The sequence below is a fragment of the Lissotriton helveticus genome, chromosome 6, assembly GCF_964261635.1.
Source record: "Lissotriton helveticus chromosome 6, aLisHel1.1, whole genome shotgun sequence".
In the NCBI taxonomy this organism is placed as follows: Eukaryota; Metazoa; Chordata; class Amphibia; order Caudata; family Salamandridae; genus Lissotriton; species Lissotriton helveticus.
In genome coordinates, this window is record NC_136067.1 from 1,135,946,552 (window position 1) to 1,135,963,278 (window position 16,727).

Below are 16,727 nucleotides of genomic sequence, written 5' to 3' on the forward strand. Positions count from 1 at the left end.
ATTCTTTGAGAAGCATGGGATTTGGGTTTTCGAAACTAGGCACTAGCATAATCCTCAGGCCTCGTGGCACTCTGCCAACTTCATGGTATTTTTCTAATGAGCGAATCTCCCACCACTTGGTTAACTCGCTCCTCATGTGTTTTTCCAGTTCTTTTAACAGTCTTTTAACATCATTGCCTGTTTCTGTTGCAATGTTTTTATTTTTACTTATGTCCCCACTTTGTGTAACTTTCGGCAAATTCAAAAACAGCTGATCGAACGCCTCCTCCCGTTCCCGCTCCTCCGACATTCTCCTTTTGCCCAAATTTGTTATGCACAGTTGTTATCAACAAATTAAGGGAATGGCACGTTAGAGTGTGCCGCTCCTTACCGCTGGCTTGCAGGATACTTTTCCAACCTGGTGAGGAAATCACGGCGTCTTTTCCCGACAAATCCGGGTTCCTTACTGGAGTCCTCCGTCCTCCAACGGATTCTCCCACAGAAATTCACTCGGTCGTCGGAAGCTTCGCTCGTAGTAAACCTCTCTCCCAGGGGGCTGACGCGACTTGCTCGTGCCGAACAAAACTCCAAGTGGTCCGTTTCTTGGGTCAGCCAACTTCACGGAAAAGGGTCTGCGCTAACAGGAACCGAACTCGTCCTGTACTATATCACTCCAACCGGTTATGGTGCATCGACACATCCAACGCACTTTCGCCAGTGCGCAGACACGGAATAATGTTCCAAAGCCAGTCTTCAGGTGATTTTTGTTGTTTATTAAATCATAAAGTGCAGGGGTAACAGAGAACGACGAACAGACGCGTTTCGGGCGTGGCCGCCCTTGCTCACTGTTGGCGGTAAGATGGACAAACTTTCGTTTAAATAATACACAGTTAATTTGGAAAAAGCGCGCCCAAATGCAAATGGTAAACATTGTGAAAGGACTATTAACAAATCTAATGCGTGGGAATGGGTTGAGAATGTGACGGCCATCTTAGCTTAGTCAAACATTCTTACTTGTGAACAGATATAATATATGAATATTCAATGTTAGCAATCATTATTTTTAAATTGATATCCAAAAAATTAGTTGACATGACAAGTAGATATTGTTTAGGCGTATATCTTGCAAATACATTGATTTCACGTTGTCTGTACATATATTCCTCCAAGTTACTCCAAAACCACTCCCAATCTTCGGGGTGGCGTGAGATCGGCGGAGTCAGCCGGTAATTAACATTCCAAAGACCGCAGTGAAACTCACGCTCTCAGAGATTGATTAACACAGCAAACCAGGAAAGGTGCAACAAATTGGGGGATTATTTAAGTCATAAACCAGCCGTGGTGGCTTGTTCATACAGCGTTACACAACACAGCCTCGTCCTTACATGCAGTAATTCATTGACATGGAAAACGGACTTCCAGAAAACATTTTGTTTCCATAGGAAATCAACAACATTCTGTTTGGAATAACTTTGGCGCCGGTGGACGAATCTTCGTGAATTTCTCCAAGAAAATGGCCTGCTCCACTCCGCTCCTTCCCCAAAAGCTTGGGGGTGATTTGTCAAGAGGGGGCTGAGAAAAAAGGGGGTCCCAAAACGTGTTTTCCCCATGCAATATTCCATAGGGACCTTTAACCAGGGCTACAGCCCGAACGGCTCTACGGAATAACACCAAATTTGGCAGAGAGGAAGAGTTCGGTTCGCAATTTGTTAAATGGTGTAAATCCGTTCAGTAGTTTCTGAGAAAATTAAAAGTAAAATCATAGCGATATCTAGAGACGAAGTACCACACGCGTACGGAAATCCGTACAATTACGAGCACGAGCTGCATGCTGATTGGCTGTCAACTGTCTGTCAACACTCCAAATCAGGAAGTGTTGGCAGCCATCTTGTGCGTCGCTCGAACCGAGTCAGAAGAAAACAGTAAAACAAAGTTGAGAAATAAGGAAACGGGGCAGGGTAGAAACATGTTGACCCTCTAAGCCTGCTCAGGGGGTCCCACATGGATCTTTAGGCCCCAAATTATTATTTTTTGTTTAAATTTAAAAAACGCGTGGTACGCGTACGTGGTGGAAAAGGAAAGAAAACTAGAAGACTGTTTTATTCTTAATTAGCCCCCGGGGAGCTAAATCCCGGGGGCATTTTTTTCCATAATGGGGGGCTTGTAAGGCACTCCGAGATTCGGGGAAAGGCACCCCCTGAGGTTTTATTTTGAAGTATGGACGCGGGGAGCCGTCTGGGATCGTGGGGGCATTGCGGCTAAAAAAACAGTTCTTTTTCAGAACTAACTTTACTGGTTAAAAAAAAGAGCTATATTTCTATGATAGTATGTAAAACTTTCCGGGTTTTTTTGTGTGCCAGTTGTACTCTCTACGCATTCGCAGCCTCGTTTCCAAGCCCATGTTTTTTCTTTTTCTTCAAGTTCGCCAAGCAAAGCTGTACTCATTTCAGGTATTAAATTTGCTGCTTTCTTTTCCTGGGCCGTGTGTGTCATCAGCTGCTATACTTTTGTAATATATTAATAATCCTATTCTATCTATATTTATTTGAAACATATTGCCGAGGCGCCAAACGTTGATTACATACTCCGTCCACCACCATTTTAGTAGTTTTCTTCCGTTATTTTTATTATACCTGCTACTTTCATTTTACCCTCCGCCTATCTTCTCTGTGATCCATGAGATTTCCTGCCACAGACACCCCGGTGTTTGTCATTGGCCTCCAATGTTATCAGACTTGGTCACACGCATACCTAAAAACTAATTTGAAGCATGTAAGCCACAGCCATTACAACGCATGTCCATCACCACAAAGCCATTAGGATGTTTATGGCTTTATTATGCGTGGTAAATGTATACTAGTTGTAAAAGTATGCGTGGTAAAGCCATATGTGTGCTAATGAATTTGTGGTGACGGTCTTGCATGGTTATGACCGCGTTGTAATGGCTGTTTCCCCCAGCTCCAGGACATCAGGCGGTGGGCCACGCAGCCTCCCTCACACTATATAGAAATTTCCGGGGGTGTTCATTTTTGTGGTTTGAGGGGTGTCATTGAGGCCCACACAGTTAATTTTGTAGGGGGTAGGTTTGCACGTGAAATTGTTGCAAGAGGTTTGTAAATGGGGTAAACATTTTTTATTTGATTTTGATTTCCTTTCTATGTTGTCCATCCAGAGAAAATATAACTTATTGTACAGTCAGTACTTTTCAACCCTACTGTCAAACATCTTACTATAGTACTTCAAATTATAAATATTATTTTTGTTGTAGACCGTCCCCCCAAAAAAAACAAGCATATAGTTTTTTTATTAACTTTTATTAAAACAACAATAACTGTAAACGTAACTTAAAGATAAGGTAATAAACAACTAGAAAAATAACTTTAATAAAACAGTATTATAAACAAATTGTGATGTGGACTCCAAAAGACGTTGGGTAGGTAATCTGCAAAACAAAAGAGAAAAAAAGAGTTTAAAGTTATGTAGATATGACTAAATAAGGTGAAGCATTACAAGTGAAGGTAACAGTACGATTTCACGTGTGCAGTGTGCCTAGTTCATTTCACTTCTGTTATAGTCCTGCATTCAAGTGGTGTCTATATGGAAGTAATGCAGGATATCGGGATGCACACCCTTGTATTCAATTTTATCAAACTTGTCCATTCCTGTAAGAGAGATGCGTGCAGCATTGGTGTAGTGCCTTGCCCCGATGGCACTTAAGTGAACAATGTAACAAGATGAGGCGAATTTTCGCCCCAATCCAATTGCACAGCTTTGAATGCCTCCTTGGCGAATTCATTCATCTGTTCAACCATCAATTAATCGTTTTTATCAATTTACTCCAAAAACTTTTTCTTTTTCGTGATCCTTCTGACTAGTTTTATGCTCTACATGCGGGATTAATACAGCTATTTTCCAGGTTTCTCATGTTTAAACTGTGCCCATCCGAGCTTCTTGTAAAAACACGACTGATGCCATGGTTCGTTCCAAGCAGTGTTTATTGATAACCCAATGCATTTCGGGCGGGATATGCCCTTCGTCAGGGGACACTGTAAAGTAACAATAAAGCCATTACTGTCTTGCATAGCTATCTAATGTAATCACAAAGAAATACAATGTGCGTTTTAAAACAATATTATGATCCATATAAAAATAATGGTCTATTTTTTACTTTTCATTATTTCAGCGAAAACTCGGTATATGCAATGCATCTATGTTCCCTTTCTGCTTGACAAACCATACATACTTTAAGTCCAATTCCTTGCATTATACCCAATGTTGTCTACTGGTAATTACAAGATTTCATGTTATAAATATAACGAACGGTTCACCAAAATGCCTATGTAAAACCCACAGTTCACAGCTCCTCGTCCCACTGCATATATTTGGACTCATTAAGCCTCTGACCTGCTCACCCCTGATGGCCTCTTGTCTCTCAGCATTCACACAAACATTTTATAAACCTTCGGTCTTTTTTTCAATTTGCATCTCGCATTTGACCCTCCATAACCTTTCCCTTCCATGTTTTTGGAGTAAATTGATAAAAACGATTAATTGATGGTTGAACAGATGAATGAATTCGCCAAGGAGGCATTCAAAGCTGTGCAATTGGTTTGGGGCAAAAATTCGCCTCATCTTGTTACATTGTCTATATGGAAGTGCCTACTGCATTACTGACACAAAAGTGGCACAACGGGATTGTAAATACGCCGACTTATTTCTAATGCATTGCAATGGAGGCATTGTATATCTAGGCCGCTGTGCTTACCTTGTATAAACACTGCGGCCACCGGAGTTCACAACTTGACTTCAACTGTGCTTCTACACGTCAAAGTAGACAGCAGTGTCTATAACTTTAAAAGAGAAAGAGAAATGATGTCACAGAGAGTGAGAGAGTGAGATAGAGAAAGAGAGAGAAAAGAACATTAAAACTGTCTCGCAGAGTCTGGAGTTGAGTTTTTTCTTGAAAAGTCAGATGCAGATTGAAGGTACACTACGATTTTACGTGTGCAGTTTGTCTAGTACAGTTCACTTCTGTTATAGTCCCGCGTTCAAGTGGTGTCTATATGGAAGTGCCTACTGCGTTACCGACACAAAAGTGGCACAACAGGATTGTAAATACGCCGACTTATTTCTAATGCATTGCAATGGAGGCATTGTATATCTAGGCCACTGTGCTTACCTTGTATAAACAGTGCGGCCACCGGAGTTCACAACTTCAATACACCTCTGCTTCCACACTTCAAAGTATACAGCAGTGTCTATAACTTTAAAAGAAAAAGAGAAATGATGTCACAGAGAGAGAGAAAGAGAGAGAAAAGAACATTAAAAGTGTCTCGCAGAGTCTGGAGTTGAGATTTTTTCTTGAAAAGTGAGACGCAGATTTACCAGCTCATTGCGCCAGTTTTCTCGTGTTAAAAGTGACACAAAAGTGGCGCAATAAGCTTGTAGATCTGTTTCTCAGACTGTTGTAAGCTATCTGTTATCACTACTCAGAGGTAATTATATATTTCTACACAGTCAAGCTGCTGCACACTACCCACTCTCTCCTTTCACAAATAATTTGTTGTTGTTTTGGAAATAAAATTCTTTGTCACCTAGTGCCATTGGTGTGATTGAAAGATGGTGCTCTACGTGTCGAAGAAGCCTTCACTGTAATCAAGAGAGTTAACCACTTCAATTCAGATAAGGTTGTATACAGCAGAGTGGAGATAGCAGCGTCCAAAACATTAAAAAAGAAAGAGAAACGATGTGAGAGAGTGAGAAAGAGAACAAGCATTTACAATGAAATAGGGCTCGCAGCATTAAAGTTTGAGTTATTGGCATTGTGTATGACAATGCGTTGCATAAAATGTTTAGCAAACTTTGAATTGGTGAGCAGTGAGAGTGTGTGCAAGAGTATGCTGTTCTTGAAAGCAGTGTGGTAGAGAGTGCAGGAATTTGGGTGACCTGAGCAATGTGGATGATGCACCTCACGCACGGGGCTGACGGAGTTATTATTCACGCAGCTCTGATGATGTGCACTCACACTAAACACTCACTACTCTGCACTCACTACTCTGCACTCACTACTCTGCACTCACTACTCTGCACTCACTACTCACTACTCTGCACTCACTACTCTGCACTCACTACTCACTACTCACTACTCTGCACTCACTACTCTGCACTCACTACTCTGCACTCACTACTCACTACTCTGCACTCACTACTCTGCACTCGCTACTCACTACTCTGCACTCACTACTCTGCACTCACTACTCACTACTCACTACTCTGCACTCACTACTCTGCACTCACTACTCTGCACTCACTACTCACTACTCTGCACTCACTACTCACTACTCTGCACTCACTACTCTGCATTCACTACTCTGCACCCACTACTCAGTACTCTGCACTCACTACTCACTACTCTGCACTCACTACTCTGCACTCACTACTCACTACTCTGCACTCACTACTCTGCACTCACTACTTACTATTCACTACTCTGCACTCACTACTCACTACTCTGCACTCACTACTCACTACACTGCACTCACTACTCACTACTCTACACTCACTACTCACTACTCTGCACTCACTACTCACTACTCTGCACTCACTACTCTGCACTCACTACTCACTACTCACTACTCTGCACTCACTACTCACTACTCTGCACTCCTCTGCACTCACTACTCACTACTCTGAACTCACTACTCATTACTTTGCACTCTGCACTCACTACTCTGCACTCACTACTCTGCACTCACTACTCTGCACTCACTACTCTGCACTCACTACTCACTACTCTGCACTCACTACTCTGCACTCACTACCCACTACTCACTACTCTGCACTCACTACTCACTACTCTGCACTCACTACTCACTACTCACTACTCTGCACTCACTACTCACTACTCTGTACTAACTACTCACTGCTCACTACTCTGCACTCACTAGTCACTACTTACTACTCTGCACTCACTACTCTGCACTCACTACTCTGCACTCACTACTCACTACTCTGCACTCACTACTCTGCACTCACTTCTCACTAATCTGCACTCACTACTCTGCACTCACTACTCACTATGCTGCACTCACTACTCTGCACTCACTACTCACTACTCTGCACTCACTACTCACTACTCACTACTCTGCACTCACTACTCACTACTCTGCACTCACTACTCACTACTCTGTACTCACTACTCACTACTCTGCACTCACTACTCACTACTCACTACTCTGCAGTCACTACTCTGCACTCATTACTCTGCACTCACTACTCACTACTCTGCACTCACTACTCACTACTCACTACTCTGCACTCACTACTCTGCACTCACTACTCACTACTCTGCACTCACTACCCTGAACTCACTTCTCACTACTCTGCACTCACTACTCACTACTCTGCACTCACTACTCTGCACTCACTACTCACTACTCTGCACTCACTTCTCACTACTCTGCACTCACTACTCACTACTCTGCACTCACTACTCTGCCCTCACTACTCTGCACTCACTACTCACTACTCTGCACTCACTACTCACTACTCACTACTCTGCACTCACTACTCACTACCCACTACTCTGCACTCACTACTCTGCATTCACTACTCACTACTCTGCACTCACTACTCTGCACTCACTACTCACTTCTCTGCACTCTGCACTCACTACTCACTACTCACCACTCACAACTCTGCACTCACTACTCTGCACTCACTACTCACTACTCTGCACTCACTACTCACTACCCACTACTCACCACTCACTACTCTGCACTCACTACTTACTACTCTGAACTCACTACTCACTACTCTGCACTCACTACTCACTACTCTGTACTCACTACTCTGCACTCACTACTCACTACTCACTAGTCTGCACTCACTACTCACTACTCTGCACTCACTACTCTGCTCACTAGTCTGCACTCACTACTCACTACTCTGCACTCACTACTCACTACTCTGCACTCACTACTCTGCACTCACTACTCACTACTCACTACTCTGCACTCACTACTCACTACTCTGCACTCACTACTCACTACTCTGCACTCACTACTCACGAGTCACTACTCTGCACTCACTACTCTGCACTCACTACTCACTACTCTGCACTAACTACTCACTACTCACTACTCACTACTCTGCACTCACTACTCACTACCCACTACTCTGCACTCACTCCTCACTACTATGCACTCACTACTCTGCACTCACTACTCACTACTCTGCACTCACTACTCTGCACTCACTACTCACTACTCTGCACTCACTACTCACTACCGACTACTATGCACTCACTACTCTGCACTCACTACTCACTACTCTGCTCTCACTACTCTGCACTCACTACTCACTACTCTGCACTCACTACTCTGCACTCACTACTCTGCACTCACTACTCACTACTCTTCACCCACTTCTCACTACTCTGCACTCACTACTCACTACTCTGCACTCACTACTCTGCACTCAATACTCACTAATCTGCACTCACTACTCTGCACTCACTACTCACTACTCTGCACTGCACTCACTACTCTGCACTCACTGCTCACTACTCTGCACTTACTACTCTGCACTCACTACTCTGCACTCACTACTCACTACTCTGCACTCACTACTCACTACTCTGCACTCACTACTCACTACTCTGCACTCACTACTCTGCACTCACTACTCTGCACTCACTACTCACTACTCAATACTCTGCACTCACTACTCACTACTCTGCACTCACTACTCACTACTCTGCACTCACTACTCTGCACTCACTACTCTGCACTCACTACTCTGCACTCACTACCCACTACTCACTACTCTGCACTCACTACTCACTACTCTGCACTCACTACTCACTACTCACTACTCTGCACTCACTACTCACTACTCTGTACTAACTACTCACTGCTCACTACTCTGCACTCACTACTCACTACTTACTACTCTGCACTCACTACTCTGCACTCACTACTCACTACTCTGCACTCACTACTCTGCACTCACTTCTCACTAATCTGCACTCACTACTCTGCACTCACTACTCACTATGCTGCACTCACTAATCTGCACTCACTACTCACTACTCTGCACTCACTACTCACTACTCACTACTCTGCACTCACTACTCACTACTCTGTACTCACTACTCTGCACTCACTACTCACTACTCACTACTCTGCACTCACTACTCTGCACTCATTACTCTGCACTCACTACTCACTACTCTGCACTCACTACTCACTACTCACTACTCTGCACTCACTGCTCACTACTCTGCACTCACTACCCTGAACTCACTTCTCACTACTCTGCACTCACTACTCACTACTCTGCACTCACTACTCTGCACTCACTACTCACTACTCTGCACTCACTACTCACTACTCTGCACTCACTACTCACTACTCTGCACTCACTACTCACGAGTCACTACTCTGCACTCACTACTCTGCACTCACTACTCACTACTCTGCACTAACTACTCACTACTCACTACTCACTACTCACTACTCTGCACTCACTACTCACTACCCACTACTCTGCACTCACTACTCACTACTATGCACTCACTACTCTGCACTCACTACTCACTACTCTGCACTCACTACTCTGCACTCACTACTCACTACTCTGCACTCACTACTCACTACCGACTACTATGCACTCACTACTCTGCACTCACTACTCACTACTCTGCTCTCACTACTCTGCACTCACTACTCACTACTCTGCACTCACTACTCTGCACTCACTACTCTGCACTCACTACTCACTACTCTTCACCCACTTCTCACTACTCTGCACTCACTACTCACTACTCTGCACTCACTACTCTGCACTCAATACTCACTAATCTGCACTCACTACTCTGCACTCACTACTCACTACTCTGCACTGCACTCACTACTCTGCACTCACTGCTCACTACTCTGCACTTACTACTCTGCACTCACTACTCTGCACTCACTACTCACTACTCTGCACTCACTACTCACTACTCTGCACTCACTACTCACTACTCTGCACTCACTACTCTGCACTCACTACTCTGCACTCACTACTCACTACTCAATACTCTGCACTCACTACTCACTACTCTGCACTCTCTACTCACTACTCTGCACTCACTACTCTGCACTCACTACTCTGCACTCACTACTCTGCACTCACTACTCTGCACTCACTACCCACTACTCACTACTCTGCACTCACTACTCACTACTCTGCACTCACTACTCACTACTCACTACTCTGCACTCACTACTCACTACTCTGTACTAACTACTCACTGCTCACTACTCTGCACTCACTACTCACTACTTACTACTCTGCACTCACTACTCTGCACTCACTACTCTGCACTCACTACTCTGCACTCACTACTCACTACTCTGCACTCACTACTCTGTACTCACTTCTCACTAATCTGCACTCACTACTCTACACGCACTACTCACTATGCTGCACTCACTACTCTGCACTCACTACTCACTACTCTGCACTCACTACTCACTACTCACTACTCTGCACTCACTACTCACTACTCTGTACTCACTACTCTGCACTCACTACTCACTACTCACTACTCTGCACTCACTACTCTGCACTCATTACTCTGCACTCACTACTCACTACTCTGCACTCACTACTCACTACTCTGCACTCACTGCTCACTACTCTGCACTCACTACCCTGAACTCACTTCTCACTACTCTGCACTCACTACTCACTACTCTGCACTCACTACTCTGCACTCACTACTCACTACTCTGCACTCACTACTCACTACTCAGCACTCACTACTCACTACTCTGCACTCACTACTCTGCCCTCACTACTCTGCACTCACTACTCACTACTTTGCACTCACTACTCACTACTCACTACTCTGCACTCACTACTCACTACCCACTACTCTGCACTCACTACTCTGCACTCACTACTCACTACTCTGCACTCACTACTCTGCACTCACTACTCTGCACTCACTACTCACTACTCTGCACTCACTACTCACTACCCACTACTCACCACTCACTACTCTGCACTCACTACTTACTACTCTGAACTCACTACTCACTACTCTGCACTCACTACTCTGCACTCACTACTCACTACTCTGTACTCACTACTCTGCACTCACTACTCACTACTCACTAGTCTGCACTCACTACTCACTACTCTGCACTCACTACTCTGCTCACTAGTCTGCACTCACTACTCTGCACTCACTACTCACTACTCTGCACTCACTACTCACTACTCTGCACTCACTACTCTGCACTCACTACTCACTACTCACTACTCTGCACTCACTACTCACTACTCTGGACTCACTACTCACTACTCTGCACTCACTACTCACGACTCACTACTCTGCACTCACTACTCTGCACTCACTACTCACTACTTTGCACTCACTACTCACTACTCTGCACTCACTACTCACTACTCTGCACTCACTACTCACTACTCACTAATCACTACTCACTACTCTGCACTCACTACTCACTACCCACTACTCTGCACTCACTACTCACTACTATGCACTCACTACTCTGCACTCACTACTCACTACTCTGCACTCACTACTCTGCACTCACTACTCACTACTCACTACTCTGCACTCACTACTCACTACCGACTACTATGCACTCACTACTCTGCACTCACTACTCACTACTCTGCACTCACTACTCTGCACTCACTACTCACTACTCTGCACTCACTACTCTGCACTCACTACTCTGCACTCACTACTCACTACTCTTCACTCACTTCTCACTACTCTGCACTCACTACTCACTACTTTGCACTCACTACTCTGCACTCAATACTCACTAATCTGCACTCACTACTCTGCACTCACTACTCACTACTCTGCACTCACTACTCACTACTCTGCACTCACTACTCTGCACTCACTACTCTGCACTCACTTCTCACTACTCTGCACTCACTACTCACTACTCTGCACTCACTACTCTGCACTCAATACTCACTAATCTGCACTCACTACTCTGCACTCACTACTCACTACTCTGCACTCACTACTCTGCACTCACTACTCTGCACTCACTACTCAATACTCTGCACTCACTACTCTGCACTCACTACTCTGCACTCACTACTCACTACTCTGCACTCACTACTCACTACTCTGCACTCACTACTCTGCACTCACTACTCTGCACTCACTACTCACTACTCTGCACTCACTACTCACTACTCTGCACTCACTACTCTGCACTCACTACTCACTACTCACTACTCTGCACTCACTACTCACTACTCTGCACTCACTACTCACTACCCACTACTCTGCACTCACTACTCTGCACTCCCTACTCACTACTCTGCACTCACTACTCTGCACTCACTACTCACTACTCTGCACTCACTACTCTGCACTCACTACTCTGCACTCACTACTCACTACTCTGCACTCACTACTCTGCACTCACTACTCACTACTCTGCACTCACTACTCTGCACTCACTACTCACTACTCTGCACTCTCTACTCTGCACTCACTACTCTGCACTCACTACTCACTACTCTGCACTCACTACTCACTACTCTGCACTCACTACTCTGCACTCGCTACTCACTACTCACTACTCTGCACTCACTACTCACTACTCTGCACTCACTACTCACTACCCACTACTCTGCACTCACTACTCTGCACTCACTACTCACTACTCTGCACTCACTACTCTGCACTCACTACTCACTACTCTGCACTCACTACTCTGCACTCACTACTCACTACTCTGCACTCACTACTCACTACTCTGTACTCACTACTCACTACTCTGCACTCACTACTCTGCACTCACTACCCTGCACACTCACTCTGCACACTCACTCTGCACACTCACTCTACACACTCACTCTACACACTCACTCTGCACTCACTACTCTGCACTCACTACTCTGCACTCACTACTCACTACTCTGCACTCACTACTTACTACTCTGCACTCACTACTCACTATTCTGCACTCACTACTCTGCACTCACTACTCACTACTCTGCACTCACTACTCTACACTCACTACTCTGCACTGCACTCACTACTCTGCAGTCACTACTCACTACACTGCACTCACTACTCTGCACTCACTACTCACTACTCTGCACTCACCACTCTGCACTCACTACTCTGCACTCACTACTCACTACTCTGCACTCACTACTCTGCACTCACTACTCTGCACTCACTACTCACTACTCTGCACTCACTACTCACTACTCTGCACTCACTACTCTGCACTCACTACTCACTACTCACTACTCTGCACTCACTACTCACTACTCTACACTCACTACTCACTACCCACTACTCTGCACTCACTACTCTGCACTCACTACTCACTACTTTGCACTCACTACTCTGCACTCACTACTCACTACTCTGCACTCACTACTCTGCACTCACTACTCTGCACTCACTACTCACTACTCTGCATTCACTACTCTGCACTCACTACTCACTACTCTGCACTCACTACTCACTACTCACCACTCACTACTCTGCACTCACTACTCTGCACTCACTACTCTGCACTCACTACTCTGCACTCACTACTCACTACTCTGCACTCACTACTCACTACTCTGCACTCACTACTCACTACTCTGCACTCACTACTCACTACTCTGCACTCACTACTCTGCACTCACTACTCACTACTCTGCACTCACTACTCACTACTCTGCACTCACTACTCACTACTCTGCACTCACTACTCTGCCCTCACTACTCTGCACTCACTACTCTGCACTTACTACTTACTACTCACTACTCTGCACTCACTACTCACTACCCACTACTCTGCACTCACTACTCTGCACTCACTACTCACTACTCTGCACTCACTACTCTGCACTCACTACTCACTACTCTGCACTCTGCACTCACTACTCACTACTCACCACTCACAACTCTGCACTCACTACTCTGCACTCACTACTCACTACTCTGCACTCACTACTCACTACCCACTACTCACCACTCACTACTCTGCACTCACTACTTACTACTCTGAACTCATTACTCACTACTCTGCACTCACTACTCTGCACTCACTACTCACTACTCTGTACTCACTACTCTGCACTCACTACTCACTACTCACTAGTCTGCACTCACTATTCACTACTCTGCACTCACTACTCTGCTCACTAGTCTGCCCTCACTACTCACTGCTCTGCACTCACTACTCACTACTCTGCACTCACTACTCTGCACTCACTACTCTGCACCCACTACTCACTACTCTGCACTCACTACTCTGCACTCACTACTCACTACTCTGCACTCACTACTCACTACTCTGCACTCACTACTCACGAGTCACTACTCTGCACTCACTAATCTGCACTCACTGCTCACTACTCTGCACTCACTACTCACTACTCTGCACTAACTACTCACTACTCTGCACTAACTACTCACTACTCACTACTCACTACTCTGCACTCACTACTCACTACCCACTACTCTGCACTCACTACTCACTACTATGCACTCACTACTCTGCACTCACTACTCACTACTCTGCACTCACTACTCTGCACTCACTACTCACTACTCTGTACTCACTACTCACTACCGACTACTATGCACTCACTACTCTGCACTCACTACTCACTACTCTGCACTCACTACTCTGCACTCACTACTCACTACTCTGCACTCACTACTCTGCACTCACTACTCACTACACTTCACTCACTTCTCACTACTCTGCACTCACTACTCACTACTCTGCACTCACTACTCTGCACTCAATACTCACTAATCTGCACTCACTACTCTGCACTCACTACTCACTACTCTGCACTGCACTCACTACTCTGCACTCACTGCTCACCACTCTGCACTTACTACTCTGCACTCACTACTCTGCACTCACTACTCACTACTCTGCACTCACTACTCACTACTCTGCACTCACTACTCACTACTCTGCACTCACTACTCTGCACTCACTACTCTGCACTCACTACTCACTACTCTGCACTCACTACTCACTACTCTGCACTCACTACTCTGCACTCACTACTCTGCACTCACTACTCTGCACTCACTACTCACTACTCTGCACTCACTACTCTGCACTCACTACTCTGCACTCACTACTCACTACTCTGCACTCACTACTCTGCACTCACTACCCACTACTCACTACTCTGCACTCACTACTCACTACTCTGCACTCACTACTCACTACTTACTACTCTGCACTCACTACTCTGCACTCACTACTCTGCACTCACTACTCTGCACTCACTACTCACTACTCTGCACTCACTACTCACTACTCTGCACTCACTACTTACTACTCACTACTCTGCACTCACTACTCACTACCCACTACTCTGCACTCACTACTCTGCACTCACTACTCACTACCCACTACTCTGCACTCACTACTCTGCACTCACTACTCACTACTCTGCACTCACTACTCCGCACTCACCACTCACAACTCTGCACTCACTACTCACTACTCACTATTCTGCACTCACTACTCACTACTCTGCACTCACTACTCTGCTCACTAGTCTGCACTCACTACTCACTACTCTGCACTCACTACTCACTACTCTGCACTCACTACTCTGCACCCACTACTCACTACTATGCACTCACTACTCTGCACTCACTACTCACTACTCTGCACTCACTACTCACTACTCTGCACTCACTACTCACTACTCTGCACTCACTACTCACGAGTCACTACTCTGCACTCACTACTCTGCACTCACTACTCACTACTCTGCACTCACTACTCACTACTCTGCACTCACTACTCACTACTCTGCACTAACTACTCACTACTCACTACTCACTACTCTGCACTCACTACTCACTACCCACTACTCTGCACTCACTACTCACTACTATGCACTCACTACTCTGCACTCACTACTCACTACTCTGCACTCACTACTCTGCACTCACTACTCACTACTCTGTACTCACTACTCACTACCGACTACTATGCACTCACTACTCTGCACTCACTACTCACTACTCTGCACTCACTACTCTGCACTCACTACTCTGCACTCACTACTCACTACTCTGCACTCACTACTCTGCACTCACTACTCTGCACTCACTACTCTGCACTCACTACTCTGCACTCACTACTCTGCACTCACTACTCACTACTCTGCACTCACTACTCTGCACTCACTACTCACTACTTACTACTCTGCACTCACTACTCTGCACTCACTACTCTGCACTCACTACTCACTACTCTGCACTCACTACTCACTACTCTGCACTCACTACTTACTACTCACTACTCTGCACTCACTACTCACTACCCACTACTCTGCACTCACTACTCTGCACTCACTACTCACTACTCTGCACTCACTACTCTGCACTCACTACTCACTACTCTGCACTCACTACTCACTACTCACCACTCACAACTCTGCACTCACTACTCACTACTCACTAGTCTGTACTCACTACTCACTACTCTGCACTCACTACTCTGCTCACTAGTCTGCACTCACTACTCACTACTCTGCACTCACTACTCACTACTCTGCACTCACTACTCTGCACTCACTACTCTGCACCCACTACTCACTACTCTGCACTCACTACTCTGCACTCACTACTCACTACTCTGCACTCACTACTCACTACTCTGCACTCACTACTCACTACTCTGCACTCACTACTCACGAGTCACTACTCT